The sequence below is a fragment of the Uloborus diversus genome, chromosome 1 (genome assembly GCF_026930045.1).
Source record: "Uloborus diversus isolate 005 chromosome 1, Udiv.v.3.1, whole genome shotgun sequence".
Lineage (NCBI taxonomy): Eukaryota > Metazoa > Arthropoda > Arachnida > Araneae > Uloboridae > Uloborus > Uloborus diversus.
Window position 1 is genome coordinate 20,336,040 of NC_072731.1, and position 14,945 is coordinate 20,350,984.

Genomic DNA, 14,945 nt, shown 5'->3' on the forward strand with positions numbered 1-14,945 from the left:
AATGTCTGACTTTTTTTTTTTTTTTTGGTATTAACGAAGGAGAAATGGAGGTGGAATAAAGGAACACCTCCCCCGGAAAACTTCTGAAATTCAAGGCCTAGAAATGATTTTTATAGTGTATTACTTAAAAGGTCAGTGTTGGCGCTGCTCTTGAAACTTTTCCATATTGAATTTTAAAAACGTAATTTTAGCCTGTATAAGCGAAACTTTGGAAGGGTGAGAGTACTCTCCTACGGACACCTTTCGACGTAAAAGGGTTTGGGGGTGTCCAAGGAAGAGTTAAGCTCTAAAAACAAAGCTATCTTTAGGTAATAATTAACTTTGGGAGTCTTTATACCTACACCTTAAAACATTTTAAAGCTATCTTTGGCTTTATTACAAGACGGGGGAGGGGGAATCGCTTGGGAAATTGTAAGAAATTACTGATGTCCCAAAAACGCCATTTTAGGCTCTGTTGAGCCAGGTCAGAGAAGAAGAGGCAAGGTAAGTGACTCTCCAGCGTAAAAATTTCCGATCTAGGAACTTTGGGCGCCGAGCATATTGAGCGCCTGGAACATTGGGCGCCGAGCATTTTGGGCGATGGGATCATTGGGCCCAATGTGCTGGGAGCCCAAAATGTTCCCAGCACCCAACATGCTCGTCGCTCAAACTTCCCATTTCGAAACCTTTCTAAGCTCAAGTTTTAAAAAGATAGCTTTCCGTAGTAGCACACCATATCGTGGCGTCATCTGTACGTCATTGCCGTATACTGTTTTTGCTGTATAGCGCGTAATCGTCACGATATTACGAGAAACGATATTTTACAAAATATTTTTATTATAGTCATATTTCAAAGCTGTACTGTTATTTTATGAATAAAATGGAATAAAAAAAAAATAATCCAGTTTTATTTAAAAATTTCAAATTTTTGAAATTTTACACCTCTCTCTCATTGCGACACGATGACATTTACGTTATGGTTACAATGACGCATAAACGATATAGGAAGATATCGTAACTATGGGAAAGGATGACTGCATAATGACACTTGCGTCATCGTTACAATGACGCGTAACGATACTGTCACAATAGCGCACGCTCTGTCAGATTAGACATCGTTTTATATTGTGACCCGATGACACATCGATATAGCATTGGTATTGTTACGATATTGTCGTACGTCATGTGCTACTAGGGTTTTTAGCTCTTTTTCTGACAAGAGAGGGAGGGGCTAGGAAATCAGGAGGCTGTACCCCAGAAATTTTTCGAAACTAAATGCCTTTAAACGCATGTTTATGCTCTCCCAGGTCTCGTCAAGGTGCGCAGTGCACTTAAAAATTTTCTCCTTCATAAGTTGCCGCTCCGGCGCTGGGTTTTGTTCCATCTACGACAAAGAATGTGCAATGAAAAAATGTCGCAAACAAGATGTTTGGAAGACTGACCAATATCACGTAAAGTTAGGATAGCTGACATCAAACGGTTTACTTTATACAATATTGGGCACTACACAACGCCAGTATTGGCTGATACTGGCAGAACAAAATTAGCCAATGCATGCCGGCAAGCTTTTTGCAACACTGGCAGATGCAGGGCTGACCAATTTTGTAGAACAAAATTCGTCATTATCGGTCTAATTGGGTCGGCCGCCACCAAACAGTAAAGTTTTTCACAATGTTGGGTAATTATATTGGGTAATACTGCCGGCAAGTTTTTTCGCAACTTTGGCAGTTACTTTGGTAACCAGGTGACATTGGCCCTGCATATATTATTGGACAATACTGTTGTGGAATATTGCCTTCGCTCGTATTAGTTTCCAAGGTCATTCACCCTCCACCTTTCAGTCATAAGTAGTATTGCAAAGAAAAGAAAAAACTGGGTTTATTCCGGGATTTTTGAAGATTTTCGCGAGAATTCTAAAGTAATTTAAAGCAAGGATGTTACCTAATCAAAATAAATATGCAACGTTTAATACAACCAAAAAATCTGAAAATAATTTCTGAAATGAAATTTTTATACTTTTAATTAACTTTTAAACCCATTCAAGTAGCACCCCCCTTCTTGTAGTAATGCTACTGCGTTTGTTGGATTCTATAAATTTTAAATATTGGAGCAAGTTTTGAGCATGTATTTTTTCGTACGCTCTTAAGACACATTTTGGGTGTCATTCACCCCGAAGGATTAATTCTATATCTTAAAATGTTGGGGGTGTTTTTCAAGCAAGGCCGCAGCCAGCGGGAGGAAATTTCCGAACCTTCACAAAAATAAATTGCGAAAAATTTCGTTTTTCGGACTTTAATTCGGAAAAATTCGAGTTGTGTTCGAACTCCCCCTCCCCCCTCCAATATTACCAAAGATCGTTCAAACTTTCGTTTTCAGGGCTTCAATTACCGAAGAAAATTACCGAAAAGTGGCCCCAAATCTCTCTTCCCACAAACAGTACCGAAAATCCTCTAAAACCTGCCTTTTCAAAAGCTAACTTCAAAAAATTTTCGGCGGAATGTTTCTTCGCCCCCCCCCCCCCCCTTCTCTACCATTAACGATTGTTTGAAATTTAGTTTTTAGGGCTTAAATTTTGAAAATTTTCAGGAGAGGAGCTTCCGAAAATTCTTCCACATAGCATCATTGAAAGTCAACCAAAATTACGTTTTTAGAGCTTCAATGGGTAAAGATTGCCGGTCCCCTAAACGTTACCCAAGATATTATCACAATTGTGTTTTGAAGATTTCAATTTCAAAAAATTCCCAGGGATTGGCCCTAATCTTTCTTCCCTCAAACATTACCCAAAACTGGGTTTTTGCAACTGCAATTTCAAAAAATTTCGGGGTATATCTGTTTTGATAATGTCACTGAATATCTTAAACTAAGTCTTTTCCTTCCCCCAAACTGGTTTCCAAGCTCAGCATGTATTTTGTTAGTTGCATGTTAAGTATTGCTTCTAACTAAATGAAACACTAGATAGTAATAAGAAATTGTTTTTACATTACGGATACAAAAGTGAAAACTCAGAACAGGCTCTGGGCCCAGCAAATTAGGTGCTAGTCTATTTATCAGCCTGTATAATCCAGATAAATATCAACAGCTCTGTATTTGTAACTTGAAACTTACATTAAAAAAAAAAAAAAAGATTCAAACATTTTGAAACATTGTAAATCAACAGAAACAAAATAAATGCCTTAAGCAGCAATAGTTCGATCTGTACCAACACAGAGTTACATCTGAGTGATCTCATACATTACTCCAGATAGTGAGTAGACATCACTCCAAATAGTTTAATCAATCCATAGGGAGAGAGTTAGGTTTCCACTGAACTCGTAAACCTCGTTAAAACAGAGCCAGCAATAAACTTATACTTGAATAAAAATGTTTAGAAAAATTTTATAGTGCAATACAAATTTAAACACCCATTATGAAATTTTTATATATTTTTTTGTAATTTTTGGGGTCCTTAAAGCCTGTGCTTCTCATGCTTACGCTTAAACCAGGCCCTGAATGTATTAAGATTAAGTATCAGATGCGAACATCCTATTCTACTCATTGATATTTTAATTCTGTAAGAATGTTTTCTCTAAATCATAAAATTAAAGCCATTAAAACAAAAAATAGGAAATAGGTTGCATTCATGCGCTACAAGATTATAAAAACTTTTCTAATGGCTAATAGGGAGTTTCCAACGGTAAGCAGCCACTATTATTTTAGGAAGTTTGTTTCTTTGTTTTCTTTTCTTCAAAAAAAATATTTTGGAGCAATTATATATTTACAAATTTATTATGAATAAAAAAGTTTTATACATTTTTTTTTGCATCTATACATTTTCTTCTTCTTATTCGGATTTGCAAGTCTAGTATCCTTTTTCGATTTTTCTAGAACGATGCAAGTTCCAATCAGCAGCACCAGCTAGCACTTTACTGACTTGATGGCTAATGGAATTAGTCTCTGCTTGTTAGTACTTAATTTTTACACTAGCTAAAGAAAAAAAAAACAATTAGTCACTTAAGATATAATTACACATTAATTTACAGTGAAATAGGCTAAATAAATGCATAGTAAGAATTATATATTACACATAACAAAAGATACAAATTATGTATAACAAAATTTATTAATATGACTTAAGTAGTGGGGCAGCAAAGAGAGTTTTGAGTCCCCAGAGCCCTTCATTATAACATATATTACCAATTCTAATATAGTAGTCAAAAACATGACAAAACTTAGGTCCTTCGGCCTTCCCACCCAGGTAAAATCCCTGGCTGAGAAATTCTCAAGAGATGATTTAAGATCATAAAATTGTTTCATCGATGATTAAGGCCTAACTGAACAGTTTCCAAATCAGGCCCTTCTTCAATAACATTTTTACGATGGTAGATCAAATATGAACCAGAATTGAAAAACAAAAATGTCTCAACCAAAAACAATTTTTATAAGCCATCCTTTTTCATCATATCATTGTTCCATTGATAAATATCAGATTGCCAAGTTTTTGATGCTGCCATGATAAACAGAACAGGGCTGCCACTAAGTTATGGTCTAAAAATAGTGGTTTAAGTAGAATTTTAAATAAAAAAGTCTGCAAAACATTTGCCAAACAAGGAAAATAGTAACTGGTTAAATGAAGGAACCAGTTATGTGAGTGATGGTCTAGTAGATGGACTATTTTCCTAGGTAAAGGATACTGCCTACAGGGCCAGATTTAAGGGAGGGCAGGCGGGGCTACTGCTCCGGGACCTCCACAACAAAGGGGCCCCCACAATAAAATTTTTACAAAATATCCTAACTTTCAAGGGTTGAAAATATCGGATATATACATATATATCAAAATATTCGGATATATATATCAAAGTATCTAATATTTTCGAAAATATGTAATATGATGATCTTTTGGAACCCTGATTAGGGGCTTCCACTCCTTCATTACCCCAGGGCCTCCACATTTCCAAATCCGGCCCTGACTGCCTGAATAGATTTTGAAAACTTTTGCAACTGAAGTTCTTTTAAAGACTTACAGCCAATGAGAGCCCCTTTTAAAACTTAAATAAAAAATATGACTCCGACAAAAGTCAAAGTTTTTTAGAAACCTTTTATTGGTGAGTAAGAGTATATTATACATTTTGTCAACAGGTCATTATATATATTTTGGTATGCAATAAATCTACTTCATAATACATACTTTTTTCTTTTTCAAAAATTTGTATGGGCTTTCACATTTTTCAAAAAATGTTCTAAATCTTTTTTTGAATGATCCTAATTTCCTTAATCAGTAAATAGGCATATATTATTAAATTTCAATTAGGATAACATGGTGGGTCACAATTAATGAAGATATGTTTCACTAGAACTTTCAGTTCAGAGACTTTCGTAAATATGCAATCTATTTTTGCGGAATTTCTCTTCATTCATAAGCTCACATGTGTTTCTATTGAAAAAGAGATTCCTTGTGACTTTGAAAACATACTCAAGCAAGTTTTATTGCTATTTTGGCCATCAAATAGTTCATTACAGTGTATAAACTAGGGATGCACTGATAAGCAAATTGGCCAATTAACCATTAGCTGATTAATTATAATCATAATGGCTTTTACTGCTCTCTCAGTTGAAAAAAAAAATACCTGCATTAAAAACAAAAACATAAGACACAATAACATTTTTGCTCAATTAAAGGGTGTAATTTTGAAAGCAAATTGTAAAATGTTGTAGTTATGTGTATAAAAAGAGAGTACAATAACTGAAAAACATTTTTTTTTGCTTGAATAGGAGTATTCTGTCAAAAGTTTGAGAGGAAGCGAGGGGAACTGAGTCAGGCTGCATATAACCACCTACTATGGTTCTTAAACAATAAAAAAAAATATTTACTTATGTATAATAAATTCACCCATAGTTTCTTGTTCTAGGCATACTTAATATATAATTTTATTCAAAAAATAATTTTCCTGCCCATTAAAATCGGCAGTATGACTAATTACCAACAAATTGGTGCATTCCTAGAATAAACTCTCGTCAGTAAAAAGTTTGGGGAATTTTTAGCTACTTACTAGTACACAACTTTCAGAAAAGGTAAGTTACAAAATTATAAGGTACCAATTTCAGGAATTTTGCTATACTTACGAATGCATCACTTTTAACTGCATCAAACCATTAATGCTTGACAGACACAAAACAAATTCATGTTCTGCAGCATTAATATCGCCAATTGCAGCTGCAACTTGGGAGCTTTCTTGGACATCACATTCATCTCCACCTTTTCCTGTAGCAACTTCGCTTCTCTTTTCAGCTTTTTGCCCTCTTTTTAAGCTTGGCCAAAAGATTCAAAATCTCTTGCAGAACTATAAACTAATTAAAAGGAAAATAAATTCTTTTTAAAAAGGCATCAAGTTATAATAAAAATACAGTTGGATCCCGATTTATGCGAGGGATGCGTTCCAAGACCCCTCGAACAAGTCGAAATTTCACGTTGTGGAACAACGCATGTTTAGAAATTTTTTAAGCATACCTAATTACTTCAGACAAGTGTTAACGCCCCTTAAATTGTCTAAAAACATTTCTTAACTAAATATTACCGTATCTGTTATAAAGAAATGATTTTTTTCCGCATTTTAGCGTTAAATAACTAAGCATTAAAGCGTTACAATTTAACATAAATTACTACTACAAAGCACAAAATCAATGAACAATGAGAGACATGAATTAAAACAGTACGGTACTTACATTAAGTACCGTACAAACCATACTGCATCTTTGTAAACCATCTTTTGTCGGATGTCTTTTCATCCATAAGCTCATTATTTTTTGCATTAAAAAAGGCATTCCCTGTAACGCCGAAACACGTGTCTGCTGTAATTTGCAAACTGGTGCTTCTTCTAATGTTGTTTTGTCTCACCATGCTGCATTATATTAGCACTGAACAGTAGATATCGTAAACGTAATTATAATTTTTAAAAGGATGAAGATGATGGTTTATGAAAGTGTGGGAGCACCCCTCTTTCTGGCCTCTTTAAGTTACAATGAAAGAGCAGTTTCTATTCTTATGATTGTATTTTGCTCAGACATTACTCTGCGAGTTTCAGTATCAAAACTAAGTTCTGAACTTTTACGGATTTCCTTTTCTTGAATTTTAATTGCACGTATCAAAGATACACTCATACCTGATTGCTGTACTACTTTGAATCCACTTATTAATTGTTCAAGCATATTGAGAATCTTGACATTTTCTTTAATAATCAGAAGCTTTCTCATTTTCTTTCCATTTTCGCCAACTTTAGATGAAAAAGCGCGTTTGGGAGCCATTCTATCTTATCAACGTTCATATGTAGAATGAAAAAAAAACCATTAAGAATTGGAGCGGTTATTTGCAGGCCTAGATTTACTTACAAGCTAAGCAAGCTATAGCTTAGGGCCCCCAACTGCCGGAAATTTGTATGATTTGTTTCAAAAATAAAGTACTTGAAAAATAAATTTTATTTTCTAGTACTTGAAAACTGTGAAAAGTGTAGCTACAAACAACAAATGAGAGGGTGTATGGAGAAGGAATGCCAATATATGTCAAATTCAGCTCCTTGCTTTATCCTGCACAAAAAATGTAAAAACCATGGTTCTTATGTTTCTGAAACATATTAAATATTTTTGTGACTCACATGTTTCATATCTTGCTATTTATATAACTCCGAATGCAGAATTTTGGAAATTCTTTTGGTGTTGCTTGCTTTTATCTTACTTCTGCATATTGTCAATCTGTTTAGCCCAAAAATAAAATTACACTCTACTTCTATTCCTCTTTGTTTTCTGTCCCACTTGCAACTGAAGAGAAGTTGTTGTAATGAGAAATCTATAGTTTTTTTTTCTTTTACATTTAAAATAGCTGTTTCTTACAAAGTTAGAACAGGAGTTTAAAAATTTAGGATCAAGTGCTAAAATATCAGACAGAAAAGTACAAATGAAGTGAGCTAAAAAATTTTAATTGTTTTAGAGTTCTTGAAAATAATTAGTAAGTCTTTGAAAATCCGAAGCAAAGTTGGGCTCCAATTTTATTTCTTAACAAGTGCATACATTAGGAATTGTTCAAATAGGCAGTATGTTACTGTCTTGTTACCTATTTTTTAAATCTGTACACCATATGTTTTAAAGCATTTTTTACAATTGATCATTTTATATTTAACTCGTTGTATTTGTTGGTGGGTTGGAATGATAATTAAAAACTAACTGTATCAAAAGTCAATGTATTGTCTTTTCTCTTCCCACACTCTTTTTCTCTGTCAACTTCTGTCATTGATTCGTCAAATCAAAAACAATTTCTACTGAACATTATCTTAATTTGCTTATTATCTTAATTAAAGTATATAACTTTAAAAAAGTTTTGTTTGCCTATTTCTGTCCTGGTATTTTTGTAGTTCCAACTACATCTTATAAGGCTTCAAAATGCAGAACTTAATATCTATTTTTCAAACTTTCCTCCAGGGGAGAAACACCCGCAACCCCTACAATTGGGGATATTCTATACTCAACTTAAAGATTGAGTTCTGGGTCTCCAGCTCTTGAAATCATTCCCCCTCTTAAGGCCAATCCCAAAAGGACACCAGGGAAAAAGCAATCAAAAAAGCAAAAGTATTGCTGTAGCAGATGAAAGAGACAAACATAATAAAGGAGAAAAAAATTAAAAAATTGCATCTTACACCACTGTGAGAAACATTGTCCAAACTACATCAGGTGGCCCCATACCTGAAACAGCTTAGGGCCCCGCTAAGTCTAAATCTGGCCCAGGTTATTTGTATAAACTAAAACAAAGCATTGCTTAGGTTTAGACTAATACAGTGTGTGAACTTCTGATTTCAGTGATGTTAAAGGGATGAAAGTCCATTCACAAAACCAATATTTAGTGTCAACGAAGCCTACGCAGCTCCTTTCCAAAAAATTTCATGTTGCAGGCAAGCAGTTTGCGTCAGCAATAAAAAAATTCATTACTTTGGAAAAAAACTCGCCTTATAGTCATTTCGCGAAAGTCGGATGGCGTTGTTGCGGGATCCGACTGTATGTATGTGTTGCAATCAGGGTTGGGTTTTGGACTGTCCAAAACTGGTTTAGGACAGGACAAGTGGTTTTTACTGTCCAAAACTGTTTAAAACTGTCTGAAAGTGTCTTAAACTGCCCAAAAGTATGCTAAAACTAAAGTGTAATCTAATCAATTCGTATTTACTGCAATATTCGTGATGCATAAATATAAATATTAATTAGTTTTAATTAATGAGTATTTGGTAATATTTTTCCTCAAAATGTTCACTTACAAAATATTTCACTTAAAAAAAATTTGCAAATAACGCTTTACATAAAAACTTTCTTATGTAACAGTCAGTAGAGTTATGAACGGAAATTCATAACAGTACCAAGATAACTAATTTCAGTTCCATTAAAACTCAAAAGAATGTTACTAAATGTGTAAAGTAAAGTGTGCAAAGAAAAATCTGATTTTTTAAAATAGTTTTTGCACTTAAGTTTTATATGAAGTTTTAATGAAAATTCTTTTTTCACTCATACATTAACGAACAAGACATTGATCATTAAATATATGCACTCGAGTGGCCCTTAGCTAAGGACATTTTTCAGAAGTTAAAATTGCATTGATACCCACCCTCTTATTTTGTTCCAATGGACAAAAGAACAGCCTGTGCAAAAGTTCCCTTCAATTGGACAATTTCTAGGGGTACCTCAAATGCCTTGAAGTTCAGTCACACACACACACACACACACACACACACACACAAAGTCCTAGAAATATAGTAAAAAAAAATTTAAACTGCATTTCTCTTTAACATCACCACAATTTCTAGAGAATAAATACATTTCATTAGGACTAATAATTTTTATAGAATCAAAACATAGAAGAATAAACCAATGTTGAACATTATTCTTTCTTAAGTCAGGATTTAGTATCAGAAGTGCAATTTTTATGGTCTTCAGCAATGATGTGTGAAGCAATTTTTTTTCCTCCCTTTCATCTTCTCTGAAAATATTATTGTGTTTCTGAATCAATTTTACACCTCTTTCTGCAGCATCATTCACAAAAATTGTTTTGTCAAGTTTTTCCATTAATAATATTATATCTAAATTCATCCTTCCAAGTTGAAGCCTTTGTTAAAGAAATCAGAGCTGATTGTCGGGTAAAGAAATATTTTGTAACAGGTATTTCAAAATATTTATCAGCTTCTAGCATAATTTGAGTCATAATTCTCTTAACCCTAGTTGGAATAATATCATCTAATAAGGAAAGAGTCATAGTTTTGTGAACCAAATTTAAGCCATGGCTTAAAATTTTTTTGAGAGTAACTTTCTGATTTCTGGCTCATTATCCTGATAATTGATCATGTGATGCATGAATAGAAAATCTGGATAGGGAGCTTTTACAGCTTTTGGGGAGAGAAAGCAGGTTTGAATATAGACTCGAGCCCAAGAAAAATACATGATGTTCTTAAAGCGTTCCTCTCCCTTTTAGAAAGCTGAAATTGACCCTAAAGTAGTTAAATCTTGAATACGTAAAGAGCCTTTGAGATCCACCTAGCATGACTTTATAGTTCCTGGCTTACAAAATGATATCCCATTCCTTAAAATCCCGGTAAGATTGTTATAGCTAATTCTAAAAAATCTTGATGATCATCACGCTGTTGTTTCTGAATAGAAAGTTGTTGTTCAAGAAATTCGAGCATGGTTGAGAATATATCATCAAATACTTCCATAGTTACCAGATATATATCTTATTTGTCAAATTTTGTCCTGGTTCTCTGTCACTGTCGTCAAAACCATCGTTGCTTGAGATGTTTGAAACTAGAAGCTAAATCATAAGCTTTTGATGAGACATTGTTATTCCATTTCTTCATAAGTTCTTTTCGTTTGAACAACTCCCTTTTGGAGCCCGGGCATCCTTTTTTGCACTGAAGAATTCAGAATTTCCTATTATTTTCATTTTTGATGTCTTTCAAAGCATATGTACATGCACTGTCAGAGAAATAATCCGTATTTTCAAATCTCTCCCCTCAAAAAGATCTTTTCTCCTCCTTTTTTTAACCTGAAATTATTGAAAAAAAAAAAAAAAAATCTGTAATTATTTCATGCATTATAGAGTTAGGCTAACTTATCGATTCAGTGTCCATCCTTCTAGTAGGAATTGGTGAGTTTTTGCCAGGAAACAGAAATTCTTGAAGCAATAATGCTGTACTTCTTGCTTTTTTGTCATTGTAAAAAATAAAAAAATGCTTAAAATTTGCCTATTTGATGGCATTTTTACTACAATAATTTAATTTGAGAGGTAATCGAGAAGATCTACATAAAAATCTCTTCTTAACTTGCGTGAACAGCTACCGGTAGACCAGGGTTTGTATGCTCCTTCAAAACTTCTTCATTTAGGAAATTGTTTTGAAGGGCCCTTCAAACTCCTTCATCACTCCTACATAACCATCCTCTATGACAGTCTTTTAAAATACTTTGATCAAGAACTATTAGCTTCGCCACAAGGGCAAAGAGGGGGGGAGGGGAATTCTGTCTCAACTGAGTTGATCGCAGCTGGGAAAGAAAAATAAACACGTTGAGATTTGGCATATTTTATTGTTAAACACTTTCTTTTTTTTAAATAAATAAATGTAACGTAGCAGTTTTGTATATTTTGCTATTTAATTTTTATATAGATGTAATATTCCTGAAATCGAACAGTTTGAGGAAGACTGAAAGGAAACAAATGTCAACAGCTCACACTTTTTTTTTTTTTCAAATTTAGTAGGTCGATCAAGTAAGATTTACAAAGTAAATCAATGTTTTAGTGTATTTTACTATTAAATTACAGCTCTTTATTTTGAAATTTTAATGTAGTATTTTCGGATATTTATTTATTTTTCATAAAGATGTGATTTACAAATGGCTTATAGAAGTCATAAAATTTGAAAATGAAAATATTACATTAGATGACTAAGATGACTTATATGAAACTATAGTTCTCATACGCTTATATTTTAAAGTTTTATGATTATTGCTTTTCCCCCTACCACACTCTCAGCAGTAAAAGTCAGTTTGTCTAATTACTGTATAAATGTTTAAAAATACATGAAGTTTTTTTAGTGATTATGTTAAAAAAAAAAATTGTTTAGTAAATAGCAGTTTTGACATGACATTGTAAATGGGATCCCTCACAAGTGATGTCATTGAAAGGGAGACAGGTTCATGAAATTGTGACAAGGGAAGAGAGAGGGTGAGAAAAAGTGACACGACAGTTATTAACACAATATGTTTACAAAAAATATGACATGTGACTAGGCCAGGAGTAAGGTGTAGTGTGACACTTTGACAAAGAGGGAAGGGGGTCAAATATGTTGAAAAAAAGTGATATTTATGCACTGCACTATAGTACTCCTTCAAAATTTCATTTTACTCCTGCAAGATGCTTTCATTTTATTTTTGAAATCGAGTACAAACCCTGTAGATGTTGGTGCTATGTTACAAGCCTAGTTTGACCGTCACAATAATCAGGCCAAAGTTACCAGCAGCGTGAAAATTAGTGATAAAAGACAATGCTGTACTTGGTTAGAAAATAAGTCAACAATGCACATTTTGTAAAAATAGAGTTACCGCACGAAGTGAAAATTAAAGTTAAAAGATAATGTTATACTTAGAAACTAAATAAAGGATACACATTTCATAAAAATAGAGTTACAAATTTAATTTATCTAACCACATGAAAAAAAATATATAGATTTATTTTGTAATATCAATTATACATTAATCATAAGTGTTTTCTTACATTCACTCAACAAAAGTAAATGCCATGTTATAGAAAACACTGCATGCTAACGAAGTTAATAAAACTGAAACTAAATTAAATTTCTACTTAATTTTAAATACACTCATAAATTTATGTGTTCTTACAAAAATAACTCGGCTAAATATTCACAGAGAAGCTTTTGGTTAGATTGTTGTAGAAGTGATTGCAAAAATGTCATGAGTCACTAGCGTTGTCTTGGGGAAAAAGCTTCAAAAGAGTCAGAATCAGAAAAGAATCAGATGAAAAGCGGGGAAGCTGAACAAAATCTCAAGAAAAAGCAGTTAGAATAAAATAACACTTGTGACAGGAAATAAGGCCATAAAAAATCCAGATCTGCTAGAAATTTGCTTTTAAACTTGAAAACATATGAATAAAATGTTTTTTCTGTGAAATTTCGACAATTTCATGCTATTTGAGGCACCATTTAAACTTTTCCGATTGAGCTAATAATTTGCACACATTATTTTTTTGTCCATTGAAACAAAATAGGGGGGTGGGAGCTACATTTTCACAAATTTGAAAAATAAGGGCCACCCTAATATGCACTTATATTTTTTAACTTGTGAAAATTTCTTTTTGAAATTCATATTTTTAATACATTTTGCAATTTCAAAAAAATCGTCATTTATTGTATTTAAGTCAGATATTGCACTATCTTGGGTGCCACTATAAAAATTGGCCAGGACTTAAAAGCGCGTGTCTCCATTTCGCGACACCAAAATGTTAGCGCTTAGTTTGTTTGATGTTTTAGACATATATAATGCTAATTTTTGATGCTGCAACTATATAGTAAAACCAAATTGTAAGATTAAGTAAAAATTAAAACCTAAATAAAAAACAACATATCATTGTCCAAGATTTTTGGGAGGTAAAAGCAGAAAAAGAACTTAATAATAAAATACAATAAAAAAACTTACTATTTGCTACTGCAGAGAAAAAGCTTCAGATTTTATAGTTCATTTTCCACAAATAATTCATATTTCATACAAAAAAATAGTCATTAAAAAAAAATTCAGGTATGATATCTTGGCTATAAGATGCATTGTGATAAAAACTTTAATAAAATTTTCCAGATTAAGATAAGAATGGTTGAAATCAACAGATTGAGTGACTTATTTCATTCTTTTTTTGGGGGAAAAAAACAGCTCATCTTTTTAACTTTAGCAGATGGGCCAGTTTTTTGTCCTCAGAAGAATAAGACCTTTTTTTGAGAGTGAGAGATTCAAAAGTAAAGATTTGTTTCATCAATAAAAATCATTTTGAACATGGAAAAAAGAAATCCGATGGCCGAAATTTTTGAAAAGACGGAATTCTGTCCCTTGGACGGAAGTGTGGCAACCATGTGCACTATATTTTGCACACTTACATTTGCATGCATGCATAAATGTCGAACGATTATGAAAAAAAAAACATGCGGACGAACAAATTAAAATTCTTAATAAAGAATTAAACTTCTATGTTCCTAGAATAGATTAAGCTGTACAAATAAGTTATATATATATTATTTATACTTGAATGTCCAGTCCACATTGAATAAATATTCAATTTAAAACATAATTTTGACACATTTTGCTCTGTTTTTGATACTTTCTCACAAAATACAGTTTCACTAAAAATGCAGTTTTGGACAGAATGGTAAAAACCATGGTATTTACCATAGTGTCAAAAACCTCGCCAACCCTGTGACAATGTTATTAAAGTAAGTAGTAGATTTTAACTTTCAGCTCAAAAGTCAACACTTAGCAAAAAGGTCAATTGGACCAGAATTGAATTAGAAAAAAAAAGCTGTTTTCAATGTTAAGGCAATAAAAACTACACTTACACCTTTCTTGAGTGTGAGACCTCTTTACAAGTATTCACAGCAGTAGATTCATCTAGTAGAGATATCTGACTGTTGCAGGAAATTACAAGAAGCAGTTTTATTTTTCTACAATTAAAGTAAAGAGTGAATATTTAATTTAAATACAATTATAGATATAAATATGTTAGTAAGGAAATAAATCCGGCATACACTTACACTGACAGAATTTATTCTTAAAGTGCCTCCTGGTAACATTGTTTACAAATTATCCCTTTCAGACCCAAGCAAAGAATGAAAGCTTAATATTTTGTACAATGAACTTGAATAATTGTTTTGATTAGTACAAAGTAGAAAAGAGTAATGTTTTTTTTTTCTATT

General features: G+C 32.8%; 1 long non-coding RNA gene across 1 annotated transcript; it reads right to left on the bottom strand.

Annotated features, from left to right (window-relative positions):
* Window positions 1-3,780: 3,780 nt before the first annotated feature.
* Window positions 3,781-14,692, bottom strand: LOC129234476 (uncharacterized). The gene is made up of 3 exons (XR_008581543.1): window positions 14,589-14,692; window positions 6,079-6,303; window positions 3,781-3,942 (listed from the first exon to the last, which is right to left on the bottom strand). It is a non-coding gene; the product is annotated as an uncharacterized LOC129234476 (long non-coding RNA).
* Window positions 14,693-14,945: the final 253 nt, after the last annotated feature.